Source organism: Stenella coeruleoalba (assembly GCF_951394435.1).
Source record: "Stenella coeruleoalba genome assembly, chromosome: 12".
Taxonomy (NCBI): domain Eukaryota; kingdom Metazoa; phylum Chordata; class Mammalia; order Artiodactyla; family Delphinidae; genus Stenella; species Stenella coeruleoalba.
This window is the reverse complement of record NC_137158.1, coordinates 50,090,761-50,111,165: the sequence shown is the minus strand read 5'-3', so window position 1 is coordinate 50,111,165 and position 20,405 is coordinate 50,090,761. Positions and strand designations below refer to the sequence as shown.

General features: G+C 32.7%; 1 long non-coding RNA gene across 4 annotated transcripts in view; it reads right to left on the bottom strand.

The window, feature by feature from the left end:
* Nucleotides 1-20,405, bottom strand: part of LOC307195528 — a 719,283-nt gene that overhangs the window by 283,458 nt on the left and 415,420 nt on the right. The window lies entirely within an intron of this gene.

The following is a 20,405-nucleotide window of genomic DNA, read 5'->3' as shown; positions in this document are numbered from 1 at the left end:
ATGTTTTCTGTTTTCAATTAAATAATATCTGTTTTATCTTTATTTCATCCATTTGCTTCAATTCAGTTTATCTAGTGCTCTCACTAATTTTGGGAGTCAGTGCTGAATGTATTTGTTTTCTTATCTCCTTATTTGTTGATGCATGCAATAAAGGCTATGAATTTCCATGTGAACTGAGTAGCTGTACAGAAAACATTCTCATATCTAATATTTCATTATTATTTTTGCTAGAGTTAGTACTATTTGATTTGTATTCTTCTTTGACCAAATAATTAATGATTTTCTAAAGCAAATGTATTAAGAGAGAAGCACTTAATTTCCAGGTGAAACAGCCTATTTTCTAAGTGTATTGAATTTTGAGCAGACAGTGCTCTCAGTACTACTTCTATTGCTTGGGATTCATGGAGGTTGTCTTCATAACTTAAGGTAACATCAATATTTTCAAATAGTCTTTAGCTACCTGCAAAGAAGCTGTGGGCTCTATTTTCGCATAACACATTTCAACGTATACCAATAAGTTATACCTTCAATGTATATCAACTGTATATTCATGCATATCAATGTGTATCAAAAATACTTCAGTGTATATCAGTAACATCTGTCTTATTAGTCACACTAATGACTAATAAAAGTCACACTAATAAAAGTCACATTCTTTTTTTATTTATTAAAGAGGTCAAATAAAATATCAATTTAGTATGTTTCTTCAACTTTCCCCTTAATTATTTTTAAGAATATTACTGCTGTTGTCAGTAGACATTCCTAAATGTTACATCTTTATTGTGAATGATGACAATATTTGACATTAAAGTGTCTGCACATTTGTCTGAATCCCACGTTTAGTAAGATCACTACCCCTACTAGCTTTATTTTCAATCATCTGCTATATCATTGCCCATTCTTTAATATTCAGCCCTTTTTAATGCTTTAAGGTGTGTTTCTTGTAAATAGTAAAATCTTAGGCTTTGTTTTGTTATCCTGTCTACTGAAAACACTTTTGTTTAAATAGACGAACTTAAATGTTACTATCCTGACAGATATGTTTGTCCTTAGTTGTATCATATTATTTTCTATTGCATTTTTGTTTCCTGTTTACATTTATTTTTCAACCTTTCAATAACTGATTTGCTTTCTTTGGTGGGTATATGTGTGTATCTATGCATGTGTAATTTTCCTGATATTTTAGAGGGTTCAACTTTTTGTTCTAATGATGATAATCTAATGATTACTTTTATAATTATTTATGTATAATTATTTATGTATTACCCTCTTTGGTGTAAGGCCTAAATTTCATATTTTGTGCTGCCTTCATATCTAGATAGGAAGGGCCTGGCATGGCCAACTGCAGGTCACCCCCACCCCACTCTGCTCCTATGTATAAGGTCCCCTAAACAACCCTCCTTACCAAACAGACCAAATGCAGTTCAGTGCCACTTATCATACACTTAAAGATTTTTGTTCAGGACTTGCTTCTCCCCTTTTTCACCCTGCTGGCTGGAAATGGTTTTAACCAAAGCAATCTTACAAGTCAAGTGTTAAAGACTGCAGAGCTACTTTGTAGCCTGGATCCCCAGGTGTCTACTTAGAACACACACACACACATACACACCTGCCCTAAACTGTTAAAATGAGTGATAAATAAACTACTTCTTGTTGAGCCACTATATTTTTGGATGTTTGTTAAAGCAGATTAGCCTTCATCCTAATTAATAATGTATGTTTTATTTAAATTCTTATTTTGAGATAATTACATACTCACAAAGAAGTTCCAAAACAACACAAGGAACTCCCATTTACTCTCAACCCAAATTCATCAGTTGCTTACATTTTGTCCCATTTTTCTATCGTAATAATAAATAAAAGGAAACATTTACTATTATTTAATAAATATTGATTATGTATTCATATATCTGTGATTTTTATTAAACCATTTTGAAGTAATTGTTTTTTAGCTGCGCATTGTAAGTTAAAATTTGTGACTGCTAACAGAGAAAGTTTTATTCCTTCATTTCAAATATTTATTGTTTTGGGGGCTTCCCTGGTGGCGCAGTGGTTGAGAGTCTGCCGGCTGATGCAGGGGACACAGGTTCATGCCCCGGTCCGGGAAGATCTCACATGCCGCGGAGCGGCTGGGCCCGTGAGCTATGGCCGCTGAGCCTGCGCGTCCGGAGCCTGTGCTCCGCAACGGGAAAGGCCACAACAGTGAGAGGCCCGCGTACCGAAAAAAAAAAAAATTATTGTTTTTGCCACATTACACTGGCTAAGACTTGTATTAGAAAGATGAATAGGAGAGATGACAGAGAAAATTCTTGTCTTTTCATGATCATAACAAGGAATCATGTGATACGTTACCATTATTTATGAGCTTAGCTGTATGATCTTGTAGCTATGCTATCAAATAGAGGAAGTTTTCTGCTTTGTTCTTAAGTTTTTTCGTAAATAGCCATTACGTTTCATTAATTTTTTGGTATCCATTGAAATGATCATATGATTTTTCTCCTTTACTTATGTGGTGAATGGTATAAATTGATTTTTGAATGTTGAACCAAACCTACATAGTTGTGATAAACCCACATAAGTGTGATACAAGTCTTTAAATGTATGCAGGCAACATAGACTTTTTCTATAAAGGAAAAGATAAATATTTTCACTTAATGGGATCTAACTGCTTAACTCTTCTCGCCTAATGTAAATGCAGCCATGGACAATATATGAATGAATGGGTGTGGCTGGATTTAGCCTGCAGGTTGTAGTTTCTTTCTCACAATGATATCAGTCTGTGGCTTTCTTTTCTTATAATGTCTTTGTCATGATTATGTAAGAGGGATATATTGCCTCATGAAACTGATTGTAAAATACTTCCTCTTCCTCATTTTTCTGAAGAATATTGTTCATTAGATAATGTCTTCCTTAAAGTTTGAATAAATTCAAAAGTGAAATTATCTGGGACTAGAATGTTCTTTATGAGAAAGTTTTATAATTAGAAATTTAATTACTTTAATAAATAAAAAGCTTAGCAATATGTAGAATGTGTATTGATTTTAGCAAGTTTTGTTTCTTTGGGATTTTTTCCTTTTCATTTATGTTGTCAAGTTTATTGTCATGTAACTCTGCACACCATCATCACCTTAGAATCCCTTAAATGTCTATTGGATCTATGGTGATATTCTCTTTGATTTCTGACCTGTTTCTCTCTCTCATTTTTTAAATTGATTAATGTATTTAAAATTTTGCCAATTTTATTAATCTTTTTAAAGAAAAAACTTCTCACTGTTAATTTTCTCTTTTCTCTATTTTATATTTCATTGTCTCTGCTGTTACATTCATCATATTCATGTCCCTATTTATTTTTGGTTTAACTTGCTCTTTTCCTAGATTTTTGAGATAGAATCCAAATAACTGTTTTAATTAATATAAGCATTTAATGTCATAAATTGCCTTCTAAGCACAGCCTTTATTGCATTCCTCAAATGTTTATATTGTTTTTCCATTATCATTCAGTTTGGACTATTTTTAACTTCGTTTTTTTCTTTCTTTCTTGAACCATGGACCCCACAAAGTTAGTTTTAGTTGCCAAATCTTGTGGATTTTCTAAACATCTTTCTTTTATTAATTTCTAAGGTAACTTAATGATCAGAAAGCATAATCTCTAAGATTTCAATTTTTTCAAATTTATGCAGACCTGTTTTGTTTCTATATGTAAAAATAATATTTACTGCAATCGTTAGATACGGTATTTTTAAACATCAGTAAAGTCAAATTGGTTGATAGTGTTGTTCAAATCTTTGTTATTCTTGCTAATACTTTTATACTTAAAAAATAAATTACTGAGAAAAGTCTTTCAATCACAAACCATGATTTTGAATTGTTTCTTTCATACTTTAACAACTGTATTTGGTAATTCCAAATTTAACTAGTGTTTTATTTCTACTTGTACCATACTTATTTTTACCAATTTTTGATGTGAGATCAGGCCTTTTCTTTTAGTGTGGGTCCACACTTTGGATTTGCAGATTAGCTTTATTGCATAAGCCAGAAAATAACACTTTACATTCAATTTCTATGTTCTCTTCCTTTAAAGAGGAATGATAAAGTTATTACTGAGTACATATTTCCTCTGAATTTTTATAATCTACATCCAGTCTTCTATAGTTTTTGTTACCCACACATCACTAATAGCATATTTTTCCACTGACTTCTATTTATTATATTTTACCAAAGCATTCAAATCATATTTTTAATAAAAAATGTTAGCTCTTTTTCTTTCAAACTCATATTTTGTCCTTTAATTAGTAAATATCAATAGCAAATACAATCGATATAAACATATTTTGGAGCACCTGGCTGATTCTTGCTATCATAATTTGACTTATGGTTTCAAAAGCAGACAGCACATTAGAATTAGCCTTTTGGGGGAACTCTGTATAACATTTAAAATATTTAGTATGTTTTAGAGGGAGAAGGAAATTGCTGCTTAATTTAGCCAGTTAAGAAGAGATCAGTTAAGAGAACTTCTGGAATACTTCTTAAAAATATTTATAAGAAGAATGGAGATTTAACTACTTTTCTTAAAGTCTGTGAGAAAAATAATAACCAACATTTAGTGACCTCATAATTTGAAGCAAGATCTATTCTAAGTATGAAACAAAATTAAGATTTATTTCTCACAATAGCATTCACAGAAAGTTTAACTTACTTAAGTTCATTCAGCTAGTAGTTGGTAGAAGTAAAATTTTAATTTAGAGTCTGATTCCAGAGTTAGTTCCTTAAGCCTCTAAAGTAATACTGAAACTTATTTATTTATTCATTATTCTATTTTATTTTTTTTGCTGTACACGGGCCTCTCACTGTTGTGGCCTCTCCCGTTGCAGAGCACAGGCCCCGGACGCGCAGGCTCAGCGGCCATGGCTCACGGGCCCAGGTGGTCCATGGCATGTGAGATCTTCCCGGACCGGGGCACGAACCTGTGTCCCCTGCATCAGCAGGCGGACTCTCAACCACTGCGCCACCAGGGAAGCCCGAAATTTATTTTTTTAATCACCTTTAGGAAAATTTATTTAGAGTAAGTTAAAAAAATAGATGGAGTAAGTAAAATTAAAATTAAGCTAAGCACTGTATTTATACTGGAAGCTTGAGGAATGTTTCCTAAACAATAAAAATAAATCTAGGGAACGGCACAAGCAATAATTTAAATTGGACCACCAATATCAGCTAAGAGCCTTCAGGAATCAATGGTAGAGCTTGAGCTATTAGCACTCAGACAGTTGCAATGTCCTCAAAGTGTAGGGGATGCTGGTGGGCACTGATGATCTCATTAACAGGGCTAGCAATGAGGAAATCGGATCTAGGAAATGGAGAGGCAATTTTAAAATATTTAAACCTTGGATAGGATAACTACCATAAAAGGTAAATATTTATTCCAAAGCTACAATACACAACCTGCAATATCCAAGCATTTCTCACTCCAACAGCAGACAAGCTTTATAAGATTCAAAGCAAGCTCTATGAAATCAAGTTTACATATTTAAAAAATCAGTTGTATACAAGTGGGCAATCAAGTACTATCTTGGCCAAAATTCCTGCTTCTAAATGTTTTCAAGTATATCTCTCTATAGTTGTTCAATTTATGAAGGAAATTTATGACGGAAAAATACTGTTATACTTTCATATGTTTGAAAAAGTATTCTATAAATGGCACTGTGATACTCATAAGAAAGACTCAATCAGTGCCTTTGAGGCAGTCAAGTGAGACTTCAAAAAAGGATTTGGTTATTTTTAATTTGTAAATGGATAAGAGAACACACACAAAGGCATAACATGTGAGTGGCTTGATGTGGTCAAGAATGATAAGCTTAGTGTGGTTAGAAAATATTTTATATGAAAAAATTGATATGAATAGAATTGTCAAGGTGAATTGAAATCAGACCAAATGCCATGATATGAAGTAGTAAAGAAATTTTAACTTTACCTTGAGTTCTATTTTAAGATTTATCACATACTAATTATAAAATTGGTATGAATTACTTAAATTTTATAATTTCTATAATTAGCAAAATTATATGATGGAACTTTGTAACTATTTCTCAATCATTTCTGTACCTTAGGATAATCTGGGGAAATTTAAAAAAATAATACCAGTACCCAGGTTCATATCCAGAATGTCTGATTTAATTAGACTCAGACAGGGTTTCTCAACTCTGGAACTGGATAATTCTTAGTTGTACGAGACTGTCCTTTGCATTGTAATATGTTGAGTACCATCCTTGGCCTCTACTCGTTAGATGTCAGTAGGATCCACCTAATTACCCCCTCACTTGTGACAACCAAAAATATCTCCAGACATTCCTTTGAAGTCATAATTCTCCCCTTTCCTTCATTGAGAACCATTGGTTCAAGTTATAACTTGGATTGGGTTTTGTTGTTTTGGCATGTAATAATTTGAAGTTATATGTGCTGTGTCAACTTTTAAAACTTTTCTTCATCCTACTGAAGAAAAATTTACATACAATTAAATAATATGCTTATACATTTTTATGAATTTAACAGTTGCATACCATATCAGTAATATAATCACATCAATCAAAATGTAAAATCTTTCAGATTCTGAAATTTACAAGGAAACTCCATCGGGACCTATGCTCCTACAGATGATAGTTATAGACTCTGGACAAAATAGAAAAACAATGATTTAAAAACACTGGAAAATGATTTAAATTAAGAAGACTGTAGAGTGTAGTAAAAGCTTGGAAGAAAGTACTAGCACAACATGTTTCCCATTTTCACAGTATTTAGACTGAAAGCAGGACAAAGTCAGTCCCACGTGGAGAAACGAAACTCAGAAAACCCAGAATCATTTTTTGCCTAATGATTGAAAGAACAGAATTCAGGTAATAAGAACCACTAGAAAGTAGAAAGAAATGCTGGAAAGCAGGGGTTCAGAGAGAAGGGGCCACTGATTTGACGTATAAAGTTGGCACAATACTCTGGTGACCATTAAATAAACAATCATTTAATGGAGATCTGAGCTGTCGCCCAAGACCTAAAATTTAATATTTGAATTCAACCAAGTAAATTGCTCACTAAAACAAAAACATTGATATACTTTGGAAAAGTAGAATGATCCAGAGTTTCCAAAACATAACTTTCACAGCATTCAAGATTCAACCCAAAATTATTCATCACACAAAACAATCTTGAAAACACATCTAACTCACAGGTAAAGATAGTCTAATGAGATCAAATCTAAGATGATATAGATGCTGGAATTTGCAGACACAGATTTCAAAGCAACCCCTATGACCATAAACTGAAGGAAAGTATACCTGTAATAACTGAAAAGATAGAAACTATTAGCAAAGAAGTAAAAACTAAACAACAACAATAACAAAAATACAAAGTAATCACAGAACTGATAATTATATTACCTGAAATTTAAAACCTGCTGGTTTAGTGGAACAGCAGAATGGGGAAAGAAGAGAAAAACATCAGAGAACTTGAAGATAGACATTATCCAACATGATGATAGAAGAGAAAAAGATTAAAAAAGAGCTTCAGATACCATTTTGGTACAATAACAAAAAGTCTTCAGATACCATTTTGGTACAATAACAAAAAAGAGCTTCAGATACCATTTTGGTATCTGAAGAGCTTCAGATACCATTTTGGTACAATAACAAAAAGTCTACTATATGGATGTAGTTTGAATTCCAGAAGAAAAAATAAAGAGCAAGTGGGGCAAAAAAAAAAAAAAAAGTGAAGATGTATGTCCTAAGAAATGTCACAAATTTGGTTAAATATATGTATTTACATATTCAAGAAGATCATGAATCAGAGTAGGATTTTTTAAATGCCTGGGTACGTCACAGTCAAATTTCCTAAATGTAAAGTTAATGAGAAATTTCCAAAAGCAATCAGAAAAAAAAAAAAAATGACAGTACATACAGGGAAACAACAATGAGAAAATTGCTGACTTCTCATAACATAAGACACTATGGAAATCAAAGACAGTTTCACAACATCTTTAATGTGTTGAGAAAAATAAATAAATGAATGAAGTACAAATCCAGAACTCTGTGCCTAACAGTGAAGGCAAAATAAAGACATTTTTATATAAAAGAACATCAAAACTATTTGTCACCAAAAGACCTGCTGTATAAGAAAGATTAAAGGAATACAAGTAAAAATATACATCTTCAAGTAGATATGAAGAGTATAATAATATATATATGAGTCATTGTTGTGCAGGGATTATAATGTATTTAGATGCAATACATATGAAAACTATAGCACAAATGACCTGAACAGTTGCAAGTTTTCTATATTTGATGGAAAGCAGAAAAATTAATTATAAGTAGACTTTAAAAATATAAGAATATATATTGTAATTATCAAAGCAACCAATGTAAAGAAGGTATAGCAAAGGAGCCAAAGACAAATTGAAATAAAATATAATTTTGATTTTTAAAATTAATAATACACTTTTGAGTATAAAATATAGAAATTTCAAGAAAGAGTAAGAGAGAAACAAACTAGCAATATGGACAAAAAATAATACTATGGTGGAGCTATATCCAACTACATAAATTAACACATTAAATGTTAAAGGATTGAACACTCAAGTAAAATTCAGAGATTGTTTTCTACCAAAAAGAGATGTAATTTAAATAAAAAAGACACAGGGAGATTAAAAAAATGAATGGAAAAGATATAGCATGCAAACAATAAGCATAAGAATACCAGAGTAGCTAGATCAGTATCAGACAAACCAGACTTTCAGATAAAAACATTCCCAGAAAAAAAGAGACATTCCATAATGATAAAAGGGTCAGTGCATCAAGCAGATGTAAAATGATAAATGTGCTAATAAATCATAAGGGTTTTGGAATTTATAGAGCATAACTTGACTGACTCAACGGGAAAATTAAACCATTTTACAATCCCAGTTGGTGGTTTTAACACTCAGGAACAGCAAGTAATAGAAAAATCAGAAGAAAGTTAATGAAGTTCCAGATGATTTGAACAAGTTAACCAACAACTTTGACCTAACAGATATTTTTAGAACACTAAGCCCTGTAACTGTAGAATACATATTTCTTTCAAGAGCAAATGCTGCATTCATCAAGATAGACCATATACTGTGCTATAAAACAAGTCTTAATATACATAAAATGACTGAAATCATATCTGTTCATAACAGTGGTAGGCTAAACAATGGCCCCCAAAGATATCCAGGTCCTAATCCAAGGAACCTGTAAATGTTATATCAAAAAAGTGACTTTTCACATGTAAGTAAATTAAGAATATTGAGATGAAGAGATTATGCTGGACCACATACATCCTTATAGGAGGGAAGCAGTGGAAGACTTGACTATAGAAGTGGAAAAAGGCAATGTGACAGTGGAAGCAGGGGAAGAAAAGGTGATGTGATGCAAGGAAGAAGTCATGAGCCCAGAAATGCAGGTGGCTTCTAGAAACTAAAAAAAGACAAGGAAACAGATTCTCCCCTTGGAGTCTCCACAGGAACTAGCCTCACCAACCCCTTGACTTTAGCCCATAGGACATTTTTAGACATCTGGCCTCCAGAAATGTAAGAAAATTAATTTGTGCTGTTTTAACACATCAGGTTAATCATAATTTGTTACAGCAGTCATTGGAAACTAATTCAGTGATGGAATTATATTTGAAATTAATAATAATAAAATGCAGAGGAAAACACAGGGTATTGGGAAATTCAACAGTATAATTCTAAATAGTGCATGTGTTAAAAAATCACAAGGGAAATTTTAAAATATTTCAAAGTGAATAATATGGAAATATAATATACAAAAACTTGTAATATTCAGCTAAAGAACTGTTTCAAGGGAAAGTTGCAGCTTTAAATGCTTATGTAAACTCAAAGATCTAAGGTTTAACCTTAAGAAGCTAAGAGAAATAAGACAAAGTTAAACCCAAGTTAGTAAAAGGAAAGAAATAATAAAGAAATGAGCAGAAATCAATCAAGTAGAAAACAGAAAAACAATCAAGAAAATTAACAAAGCCAAAAGTTTGGTTACTGAAAAAGTTCAAAATAATATATAAATACTTAGCTAGATTGATCAAGAAAAAAGGAGAAGAGCAAAAATGATCAGTATCAGAAATAAAAGAGGGCTTATCAATATAGATGCTACAGACATAAGGCAGATAATAACATAGCATGAATAATTTTATGCCAATAAAATAAACAGCATAGATAAAATGAACAAATCCACTGAAATATACTACTTACCACAATAAAAGTGACATAATATGAAACAGTACATCAGAATATTCCTTTATATACACAGGCATACCATATTTCTTACATGTTGAAGGTTTATGGCAACCTGTGTTAAACAAGTCTATCAGCACCATTTTTCCAACAGCATTGTTTTTAATTAATGTTATTTTTAAATTTAAAAAAATTTTTTAGACATAATGCTATTGCACACTTAATAGACTACAATATAGTGTAAACATAACTTTCATATGCACTGAGAAGCCAAAAAATTTCACATGGCTCACTTTATTGTGTTATTTGCTTTATTGTAGTGTCCTGGAATAAAACCTGCACTATCTTGGAGATTATATATATATATCCTTCCCACAAAGAAAACAGAAGGCATAGATGGTTTCACTTGTGAATTCTATTGAATAAAATATCTGAGGAAGAAAAAATAGCCATCTTACACACAATATTTTAGAAAATAGGAGGAGTGTAAACTTTCCAACTCATGGTATAAAGCTATCATGGTCCTACTACAAAACTTGGCAAAAATACAAAAAAGTGTATCATAGGCATGTCCCTTAGAACATAAACAAAAAATACCAAGATATAAGCAAACCAAAGTCAGAAATATAAAAAAGATATATTATCATGATAAAGTAGTGTGTATGCCATTGGGCATGACTTTATATGCATGGCTCAGATGATAATATTCAATTATTCAGACAAGAATTTGAAAATAATCTAAAACAGAGGCTCCACCTTGTGAACATGATGTTTAGCTTACCAATAATATCCCCTGGGTTGCTGAAAAAAGCAAGCATGAGTAGTGCTGAATAAAGAGGCAAGCATGGTTCAAGAAAAGGCCAGGGGTTCTTTTTATCCTTAGGCCAGTAGGATTTATTCAAGAGTTAACTATTTTTGCACATTAGTAAAGGCAGCCACCAGAGAATATTAGCTGTAAGATTTTTAGCAAAGGAAAAAAGATAAATGAAAATGTGCTATCACTGCTCCTAGCTTAAATAAGCTCTTTCAATTTGGAGGTCATAAAATGATCAGTCCCCCATGATTTTCCTACTTATGACTCAAAGATAAATTGTTAGATGTTTTCTTTGATGGAAGCAGGATCCAAAGTAGATTAATTTTCACCAAGCTTCGAAGAGATGAAGTGGATGTATTTTGAGTCAATCTAAGTGAAATTCAACTGGTTTAGTAAATATAAAATAAGTAAGCTCAATTGGGCTAAACAAACTCTTACCACAGTAATCCTGACTTTGCAATTTGAACTAAAAATAACTAACCAACCACCAGTTTTCACTTTGTTTCCCATGCAAGAGCACTGCCCTAATACTGCTTCTAACTCATTTTGGATTTTACAAAAATCAGATTTTTCAAATGGCTGAATGATCCACATTAGAGTTGTCAGTCCTCAGGTAAAATAGGGTCTTTGAAGAGTCAAAGGTATACTGGAGTCACTAGAATGTATGCAGAGTGATGATAAAAACAAGAGGGTTCCCAGTTATATTAAGAAAAATTTTTAAATGTAGAAAATATTAATAAGATTCACCTCTGAAAAGACATATAGAATAAGAAACTCTCAAGAAATAGAAGGAAATAAAAATAATACAATAACCATAACAACATCTGTACTACACTTCAAAGTTTACAACATTTTTATTACATGATTTTTGCCCATCCTTACAGAAACCTTGTAAAGTTCATATTATACTTGTGTTATAGTTGAAATAACTAAAAGACTTAGGAAGTATCTTGCCCAAGGTAACAGATGTGCCTGGAGTGAACGAACCAAACCCAGGTATTCATTTTTCATTTACTCTGTTAGGTCCTGGGTTTTCACGGACCTCCTGGTACAATAAGGATCCTACTGCTTATCATGCAAAAAAGCTTTCATTCTATCTCTTGTAGAGACTCACAGTCTACAGTACAGCGTGATACTCTTGTATATGATTGACTCAGGTTCTCTACTTAGATTTTAGCTACTTACTATCCTAGGAAAAGCTTCTCTATATTCTCATTACTTCCATCTTATCACCACTACTCCCCTCAGCTATTATACACTGTCCTGGCTAAGGGTATTGCTATAACCTGGACCACTCTCCCACCCCGCCACATACATTGTTAAAACACTTAACTACTGACAACACAGATAAAGTGTGAGTTGCTCACATTCTCATAGACATTTTCATTTGGATTTATAGTCATTCTCAAAGGAGCCATACCCGAATCCAGGCAAATGCATCTATCTGTCTCACACTTGCCATTCCCCAGTTTATACAAGGTTCTATTTGCTTGTTGCTGCAGTTCCAGTTGGTTTTGCAATTAAATAATAAGAACTTAATGTTTATTGAGTGCTGACAAAGTACCAGGCATTGTACTCTTCCAATGTTTAACTCATTCCATAAAACAGAATACTACAACATAGGCATTAGTATTGTCCCCATTTTACAGATGAGGGAACAGAGGCAAAAAGAGGCTGAATTTGTTGCCAAAAGACAACAGATAAAGCCCGGATTTCAATCCTGGCATTCTAACTTCAAAGTCTTGTAAACTTATAAACTCTACATTATATTCCACAGAGTGAGACTATTTGAATTTGACAAAAGTTATCAACAGTAAAGTTATTTCTTTAAGGGAAGAGTGGTCACCTCTGCAACAATAATTAGAACTGTTAGACTAAGTTTTGAATTGAGACAGAGTGAAAAGGTTAGATCTGGCAAAAACAGAAAACAAAAATCAAAAAACTTGACTATGTGCCATTTGATTGTCCTTTCCTTCTGTTCAATTTAAAGCAAAAACCAAACTCGGCAAGTCTATCTGTATTCATATGATTGCCTTATCCTTGCACTCATCATAAGGAGATTAGGAGTGACAGCAACATTAGATCACCACTGGATGGCACCGTCCACCTCCCTGCTCTAACTTACACTCTTCTTAACACTGTCTTCACAGCCTTCAACACTCAGCTCACGTATCATTGTCCCCAGGAGGCCTCACCTGAGCCCATGGGCCTGCCTAAGTACCTTTCCCATACGTAATTATGACCCCTCTATTTTAGCACTGGTTGTTCCACCTTGCTCTGAAATCTTCAATCTATGTCTCTCTGGCCTGAAACTGAGAACTATTTGGAATATTTCTCTACTTGAGAATGTCACAGCACATAGTGCCTAGTACTTTTTAGGAACGTAAAGAATTATGTGTGATGATGGATGCTAACTTTCATAATATATAAAAATATTGAATCATTATGTTGTACATCTGAACTAATATTATATGTCTGTACCTCAAAAAATAAACAGAACATAAAAAAGAAAAAAACACTCAAACTTCTGAATTTATGTAGTAGAGGATGAGGTAGTTGTATTTATTTGACATAATTCCCTTTGTGAAACCAGAAACATAAAAGCCTGCAACTTAATAAATTTATAGTTGCAATTACAATGATAGCTTTTAATCATGGAAAGATTATGCATCCTCTACAATCCTCAATTTTCTCATCTGTAAAATGTGATAATTCATGGGATTTAAATGAGGATTGATTGAGTTCCTTGTAGAACTGTGTAAACTTTAAATAAGCATTTAAATATTATTATTAAAACCTACGAGGTTATAAGTTGCTTTCCAAAATGGAGCAAGGAGTGCCTTTTCTGGCTATGTTTTGGCAATGTAACACTGGAAAAGATGGAGTAAATCACACCTTCTTTAATGTTCCCCTCTATTCATTCTGAAACCAAGCCAAAATAAGCCAGTAGAAATCATGTAGAACAGAAGTAGGAGAAAATGAAGAGGAAAAAATGACACAACTTCCTCTGTTCTGTTAAAGTGGGTTTTCCTGATTCTTCAATAAACAATTAATTCCCTTATTCAAGTTTGATATACTGCTACAGTTTCATAATTTTAAGTTTCAGTTTGAACACTGAAAATGTCTGATTTGTAATACTTCAGGTGAATCTGTTCTTTTCTGTGACCATTAGCCACAAATTTTGCAATGACTTACAAAGACAAGATACTTCACAATCATTCTGATGTGCCTGCCACTGCAACAAAATTTGAACTACCAAAAGGGATCCCAAGTGTTCCCTGGAGACAGATCTTTCCCATAAACAAAAGAAGCTACTTTATATGATTCATTGTGTTGAATTATGAGGGAGCCAGAGGTGAGCAGTCATATGAAATAATCAATTTATCCATAAAATTGCCCTTAATTTAAAATTTAATAATTTTGTTATCTCAAGTAAGATCAATTTTAGTTAAATCATTTATTACATAACAATTTTGAGTTCCATTAGTTTACAGCTATTTTTCTTCCCTTTTATCAAAATAAAATATAAAAAACATGGTATAAATTTCTTGATGTTAACTTCTTTTGTCACAAACAATAAAGCTTTCTTCTATAGACCATCAGAAAAAACGTACCATGTATCTTCCAATATCATTTTCAAATGAAATAAAGCTGAACTCAAAGTAAGTAGGAGTTATGCCAGACATAGTGGAGACTGATCTGGATCCAGAGCTCTGGGTGAAGCAGAGAAGACCCCTGTGGCTACATATTTGGGAATGAGCCAGAAAAGTTCATTTTCCCGCATGCAAAAGCAAAAACTGATTTGCAAACAATTGCATAGGGGTACTCTACTGGCAATACTTCCCTGGACCCATCTGGTTCTGTATGAAGCAGAAAAATTAGGAGTAAACATGAAATCACACAGAAAATATATATTTACAGGAAGCAAGCTTTCCTTATGGCAGCAGGATCAGAGGGCAGGAGAGATGAGAAACTCTGTATTACTTTGATTGTCTGTATCAAAATTTAATTTTAGTGAATCCAGACACAAAATCCTGCTAGCCCAGAATATGTTCCTGGCTTCTCTCTTGCAGTGAGCTCACCAAATTAAAGAATTAAAAAAAAAAAAAAGCTTTCAAAAGTAAGATCCTACCCAAGCTTATTAGCAGTGTTTGATACATCTATGTCTTTTGACCCAGGAGAAAACTCCCTCTTTGAAACATTATATTCACTTGACTCCCAGGATAACATCTTCTGGTTCTCCTCCTTTATCACTGGTTGCTAACTTTCTTAGTTTCCTTGGTTGTACTATTCAAGGATTTAGTCCTTAGACATATTTTCATATCTAGGGTTACCCACTCCCCACATTCTATTATCCGCTCTTAAAAGGGTTTAAATACTACATATATGCTGATGAGCTTCAAATTTACATATTCAGCTTACACTTCTGACTATATTTCATATCTAACATGTTTAACAAGTTAAAACTTCGTATTTAACATGTCCAAAACCAAGTTATTTTATTCTCTCCAAACAGCTTCCTCCCTTGGTCTTCTTCATTAAATAAATGGAAACACCAAATTTCTGTTGACTCAAAACAGAAACTTAAACATCACCTTGACTCTTCCCTTCAGACTCCATATACAATCCATAAACAAATCCTGACAATGCACTTTCCAGATATATTAAAAACGTAACAATTTTGTGCTGTTTTAACCACTGCCACCCTGGTTCAAGCCAGCATTATGCTTCACCTTTCACAGTTTTGCTTCTATCTTTTCCCTGCTTTTCTTCGTTCTCAAAATAGAGCCAGAGTCACAAAGTAAAACTCTTCTATTCAGAGTTCTCCAACAGCATGTAAAGAAAGCACAGCCTTTTCAGTGGTCTACCTATATTAGATTCCTTGCTGTTCTTTGAACACACTGAACTGCTACTGTAACTCCTTCTGCAGGTAATGATTTAATCTCAGATATCCATGGAGGTTCTCCTCTTCACTTTCTTTAGATCTTTCCTTAAATATCACTGTATCACAGAGACTTCAGATTACCTTAAAATAGCATCCCACTTTCATTCTCCACCCACTCATCCTACTTAATATCCCCTTACACTTTTCAACACCCAGTATATTACACATCAATTTTTTCCTATTTTTAATCCCCTATGCCGTTCCCCCTAAAACATAAGGACTTTTAGGGCAGGGAAAGTATGTTTGCCGTCATATTCCTTGTACCTAGAACAACACCTGACATTTGCTAGATACTCAAAAAAATATTTAATGAATACTAGATACAAGAAAATATGATAAACAAAATTATTTCAAATGAGTATGTCAAAAAGAAAGAACTATATATACAGTCAACATTAAGTGCGCTTTAATTGCAAGTCAGTTTTGTGGATAAGTTAACATACCAGGTACCTGACTAGACTGACTCTTAAGTGGGAAGAATGATATGAGGATAACCCAAGTTAGCATTCAGTCTGTGATATCAATGAACTAGCATATATACAGTTCTAGAGATATTCCTCTAAATCTTATTCCAATGGATAACAATAATATGAATCACTAAGTGGAAGCTTATCATTCTTCAGCAACAACAAAAAATTATATACATTTTGGGGTTACAGAAAGGTAAAAATAAGATAATAGTTTGTATTTTAAATTATTTCAACTAAAATACACTAATAATTTCCAGATATGGGGAAAATTCCGTACACTCTGATTTGCAGAAGTGGAAAAGTAAATAGGGCCATTTATAGACATACATAAACTTTAGTAGCAAATATTTCAATCATTGATTTAAATTGTGCATGAGTATTTGCTTTGTCAATTGATTAAATAGTTAAAGAACTTTTATCTGAGCCTTACCTATGTGTCCTGCACCTAAAAATGGAAAGGCATGTCCTCCCCTTAAACCATAGGAAAATGTAAATTAGTACTTTGAAAGAAGCCTGCGGAAATCAATTAATGTAATCCACCACATCAACAGGATAAAGAAGAAAAGCCACAGATGATTTCCATTAATACAGAAAAGCCATTTGACAAAATCCACACCCATTCATTACAAAAACTCTCAGTAAATTAGGCATAGAGAAGAATTTTCTCAACTTGATAAAGAATATCTACAAAAAACTTACAACTAACATTATGCTTAACAGTGAAAAACTAAAAGCTCTCCCACTAAGATCAGGAACAAGGCAAGGGTGTTCCCTTTTACCATTGCTTTTCAACTTCATACTGGACATCCTAGCTAATGTAATAAAATAAAATAAAATAAAAGGTATACTGCTTGAAAAGAAAGAAATAAAACTGTCTTTATTCATAGATGACATGATCATCTACGTAGAAAATCCGAAAGAAGAAGAACAAGGAAAAGAATCCCTGGAACTGAAAAACAATTAAAACAAGGTTGCAGGATATAACGTTAATATACAAAAGTCAGTCACTTCCCATATACCAACAATGAACAAGTGGAATTTGAAATTAAAAACACAATACTATTTACACTAGCATCCAAAAAATAAAATATTTAGGTATAAATCTAACAAAATGAAAATTACAAAACTCTTGAGGAAAGAAGTCAAAGAAAAGTTAAATAAATGGAAAGATATTCCATGTTCATGTTTAGGAGTACTCAATGTTGTCAAGATGTCAGTCTTCCCAACTTGATCTATAGATTCAATGAAATCCCAGTCAAAATGCCAGCAAGTTATTTTATGAGTATCAACAAAACGATTCTGAAGTTTATATGGAGAGTCAAATGACCCAGAATAATCAACACAATATTGAAGGAGAAGAAAAAAAATAGAGCTAACACTACTTGACTTCAAGACTTATTATAAAGATACAATAATTAAGAGTGAGGTATTGGCAAAAGAATAAACAAACAGATCAATAAAACAGAACAGAGCCCAGAAACAGACCGCATAAATACACTCAACTGATCTTTGACAAAGACGGAAAGGCAATACAATAAAGAAAATGGTGATGGAACAACTGGACATCCACATGCAAAAAATTTAATCTATAAACAGATTTTACACCCTTCACAAAAATTAACTCAAAATGGAACTTTGACCAAAATGTAAGACTCAAAACTCTAATGCTCTTAGAAGATAACATAGGAGAAAATCTAGATGACCTTGGATTTGGTGATGACTTTTTAGGTATGACACCAAAGACATGATCGATGGAAGAAAGAATTGATTAGCTGGGACTTCATTAAAATTAAAAACTTCTGCTCTGTGAAGACACTGTTAGGAGAATAAAAACACACGCTACAGAGTGGGAGAAAATATTTGCAAAAGACAAATCTGATCAAGGTCCGTTATTCAAAATATTTTAAAAAACTCTTACAACTCAACAATAATTAACCAACCAATTAAAAAATGGGCCAAAGACCTTAACTGACACGTCACAAAGAAAATATACTGATGGCAAATAATCATATGAAAAGACGTTCCTTGTCATATGTCATCAGGAAAATGCAAAGTTAAACAATGAGATACCACAACACACTTAGAAGGGTCAAAATCCAGAACACTGACAACACCAAATGCTGGTGAGGTTGGGGGACAACAGAAACTCTCAGTGATTGCTGCTGGGAACAGAAAGTGGTACAGCTGCTTTGGAAGGAAGTTTGGCTGTTTCAACGAAACAAAACATTCTCTTGCCATATAATCCAGTAATTGTGCTCCTTGGTATTTATCCAAAGGAGTTGAAAACTTATGCCTACACAAAAATCTGTACACAGAAGTTTATAGCAGCTTTATTCTTAATTACCAAAACTTGGAAGCAACCACAAGTCCTTCAGTAGGTGAATGAATAAATAAACTGTGGTACATCCAGATAATGGAATATTATTCAGCCCTAAAAAGAAATGAGCTATCAAGCCATGAAAAAACAGGGAGGAAATTTAAATGCATATTACTAAATGAAAGAAGCCAATTTGGAAAGGCTACATCATGTATGATTTCAACTATACAGTGTTCTAGAAAAGGCAAAACTATGGAGACACTAAAAAGATCAGAGCTTTCCAATGATTAGGGGTTAAGAAGGGATGCAGAGGTGGAGCACAGAGGATTTTTGTTTTCACAGAATAGTGAAACTATTCTGCATGATATATAAATATGATATATATTATCATATATACATATAAAGTGGGGAAGTTTGTTTGAGTTTGGAAAATGATGACCAGTAATTTGTGGCTCAGTAATAAAAATAGCACTGAATGATATTAACCATGCATATATGGAATTAGAATTTAATTGATAAGTCATGATAGATTCACCATCTAAACATGTTTTCTTCTTCCTTGGTTACTTTAATAAGGCACTTTGTTTATTAGTACAGACTCAATTGTTTCAAAGCCCCAGTCATTGAAAGAAATAAATGATTATCCCCTTAGTAGCAAAAAAAAGTGCAAGAATCATTTAATGAGTTTGGACTAGAAACTGTAAATTTTTTATATTCCCAAAGTTTAGTTTACCTAATTGCAATTGGTAATTTCTCTTAAATTTTATAATATAAATCAATCATTACACAGCAATCTAACATACAAAGTCCTGATAAATCTTAAAATTTTTCCTCAATATTGACCGTATCTTCTTCTAAAACAATCTCCAGCAAGGAATCTGCACTACCTGAAATTATTTTTGATTGAACATATGTTTCTTAATAAAAGCAGCTCTATTGGTACATACTTTGGAGACCATAATATATAAAATGAAAAAAATGCTTAAACAGACTTATGTAAAGTAATATAAAAACAGATTTTGAAAAGTTATGATTTTTTTCCCTTAAAGTTTTGGAAGTACTAATGGGATTGTTCCTAATCACACAAAAATGTCACATATGTATTATTTCTTACTTTGAATATCTGTTAAATTTTACCTAAAAACATGACACAATATAGGTTTCTGTCTTTTGGGTTTTTTTTTTTTTGGTCATAAACTGTTTTTTTTGAGGTTTTAGTAAATACAATAATCATCAAAATGAACTTGTGAGGGATATTTGGTAAGAAAACCAAATTGACAATTTTCATATTAATATGCCTGCACTATGGCTACAAGTCTACTGAAAGACACTGAATTTAAGTCAGAATATGCACCTTACCAATCTCCTGTCTTATTTACAAAATGACTTTATAACCACTTTCACTTACTCCTTAGTTCAGAAAAGCAGACCACAACCGAACAGTTTAAGTGTTGCATAAATTGGCAACAGTGGAAATCATTTAATCCCAAATTATTATGGCAACATGCATTCCCAGGTAAATTACCTTATGCCAAATTCCACTCATTAATATTTTAGAAGTTCAAGAAGATATCTAGAATAGTACAGGGACAAACTCACAATAGTACCCTGCA